Below are 2,745 nucleotides of genomic sequence, written 5' to 3' on the forward strand. Positions count from 1 at the left end.
GCCGTGTGGCGAAGAGACGCGAAGGTGTGCTTGTTCGCCAGGCAGTGAAGAGGCGCAGCGGCTTGTATGTTGGCGAGGGAGCGAAGAGACGCTTTGGTTTGCTTGTTCACAAGGCAGCGAAGAGACACAGCGGTTTGCTTGTTTGCCAGGCTGCGAACACACAGAGCGGTGTGCTTGTTGGCGAGGCAGTGAAGAGACGCAGCGGTTTGCTTCATGGCGAGGGAGCAAAGAGACAAGGCGTGAGTTAGTTTGCGAGGCATCCAAGAGATGCAGCGGTGAGCTTGTTTGCGAGGCGTCGAAGAAAAGCAGCGCGTAGTTAGTTGGCCGTGTGGCGAAGAGACGCGACGGTGTGCTTGTTCGCGATGCAGTGAAGAGGCGCAGCGGTGTGCTTGTTCGCCAGGCAGCGAACAGATACAGCGGTTTGCTTGTTCGTGAGGCAGCGAAGAGGTCCACCGGTTTGCTTGTTGGCGAGGCAGCAAAGAGATTCAGCAGCCTGCTTGTTTGTGAGACAGCGAACATCCTCCCTGGTTGCTCATTCTGTGAGGCAGCGAAGAGATGCAGCACTTTGCTTGTGCACCAGGTGGCGTAGTGGCATCGCGGATGGCTTTTCGCCTGGAAGAGAACCGAGGAGGCACTTTGCTAGCTGGCGAGGCAGTGAACAGACGCAGCAGTCTGCTTGTCTGTGAGACAGGGAACCTGCACAGAGGTTAGTTCTTCTGCGAGGCAGCGAAGAGACGCACCGCTTAGTTAGTTGGCGAGGCAGCGAACACATGCAGCAGCTTGCTTGCTCGCAACACAGCGAAGTGACGCAGCGCTTTGCTTCTTTGCGAGGGAGCGAACAGACGAAGCGGTCTTCTTGTTTGCGAGGTAGCGAAGAGACGCAGCGGTCTGCGTGTTCGCCGGGCAGCGAAGAGTGGCCGTGCTTTGCTTTTTTGCCAGGCGGCAAACACATAGAGCGGTGTGCTTGTTGGCGAGGCAGTGAAGAGACGCAGGCGTTGGTTAGTTTGCAAGGCAGCGAAGAGATGCACTGGTTTGCTCGTTTGCGAGGCGGCCAACAGCTATGGCGCTTTGCTTCTTCGGCAGGCAGGGAACAGCTGCCGTGGTTTGCTTTCTGCGAGGCAGCGAAGAGACGCAGCGGTCTGCTTTTTTGCGAGGAACTGAGCAGACGCAGCGTCTAGTTTGCGAGGCACTGAAGAGCTATCGCGGTTTGCTTCATGGCGAGGCAGCAAAGGGACAAGGCGGTTGCTTAGTCTGCGAGGCATCCAAGAGATGCAGCGCTGTGCTTGTTTGCGAGGCATCGAAGAAAAGCAGCGCGTAGTTAGTTGGCCGTGTGGCGAAGAGACGCGAAGGTGTGCTTGTTCGCCAGGCAGTGAAGAGGCGCAGCGGTGTGCTTGTTCGCCAGGCAGTGAAGAGACGCAGCGGCTTGTATGTTGGCGAGGGAGCGAAGAGAGGCTTTGGTTTGCTTATTCACAAGGCAGCGAAGAGACGCAGCGGTTTGCTTCATGGCGAGGCAGCAAAGGGACAAGGCGGTTGCTTAGTCTGCGAGGCATCCAAGAGATGCAGCGGTATGCTTGTTTGCGAGGCGTCGAAGAAAAGCAGCGCGTAGTTAGTTGGCCGTGTGGCGAAGAGACGCGACGATGTACTTTTTTCGCCAGGCAGTGAAGAGGCGCAGCGGTGTGCTTGTTCGCCAGGCAGCGAACAGATACAGCGGTTTGCTTGTTCGTGAGGCAGCGAAGAGGTGCAGCGGTTTGCTTGTTGGCGAGGCAGCAAAGAGATTCAGCAGCCTGCTTGTTTGTGAGACAGCGAACATCCTCCCTGGTTCCTCATTCTGTGAGGCAGCGAAGAGATGCAGCACTTTGCTTGTGCACCAGGTGGCGTAGTGGCATCGCGGATGGCTTTTCGCCTGGAAGAGAAGCGAGGAGGCACTTTGCTAGCTGGCGAGGCAGTGAACAGACGCAGCAGTCTGCTTGTCTGTGAGACAGGGAACCTGCACAGAGGTTAGTTCTTCTGCGAGGCAGCGAAGAGACGCACCGCTTAGTTAGTTGGCGAGGCAGCGAACACATGCAGCAGCTTGCTTGCTCGCAACACAGCGAAGTGACGCAGCGCTTTGCTTCTTTGCGAGGTAGCGAAGAGACGCAGCGGTCTGCGTGTTCGCCGGGCAGCGAAGAGTGGCCGTGCTTTGCTTTTTTGCCAGGCGGCAAACACATAGAGCGGTGTGCTTGTTGGCGAGGCAGTGAAGAGACGCAGGCGTTGGTTAGTTTGCAAGGCAGCGAAGAGATGCACTGGTTTGCTCGTTTGAGAGGCGGCCAACAGCTATGGCGCTTTGCTTCTTCGGCAGGCAGGGAACAGCTGCCGTGGTTTGCTTTCTGCGAGGCAGCGAAGAGACGCAGCGGTCTGCTTTTTTGCGAGGAAGTGAACAGACGCAGCGTCTAGTTTGCGAGGCACTGAAGAGCTATCGCGGTTTGCTTCATGGCGAGGCAGCAAAGGGACAAGGCGGTTGCTTAGTCTGCGAGGCATCCAAGAGATGCAGCGCTGTGCTTGTTTGCGAGGCGTCGAAGAAAAGCAGCGCGTAGTTAGTTGGCCGTGTGGCGAAGAGACGCGAAGGTGTGCTTGTTCGCCAGGCAGTGAAGAGGCGCAGCGGTGTGCTTGTTCGCCAGGCAGCGAACAGATACAGCGGTTTGCTTGTTCGTGAGGCAGCGAAGAGGTCCACCGGTTTGCTTGTTGGCGAGGCAGCAAAGAGATTCA

Source organism: Apteryx mantelli, unplaced genomic scaffold (genome assembly GCF_036417845.1).
Source record: "Apteryx mantelli isolate bAptMan1 unplaced genomic scaffold, bAptMan1.hap1 HAP1_SCAFFOLD_50, whole genome shotgun sequence".
Lineage (NCBI taxonomy): Eukaryota > Metazoa > Chordata > Aves > Apterygiformes > Apterygidae > Apteryx > Apteryx mantelli.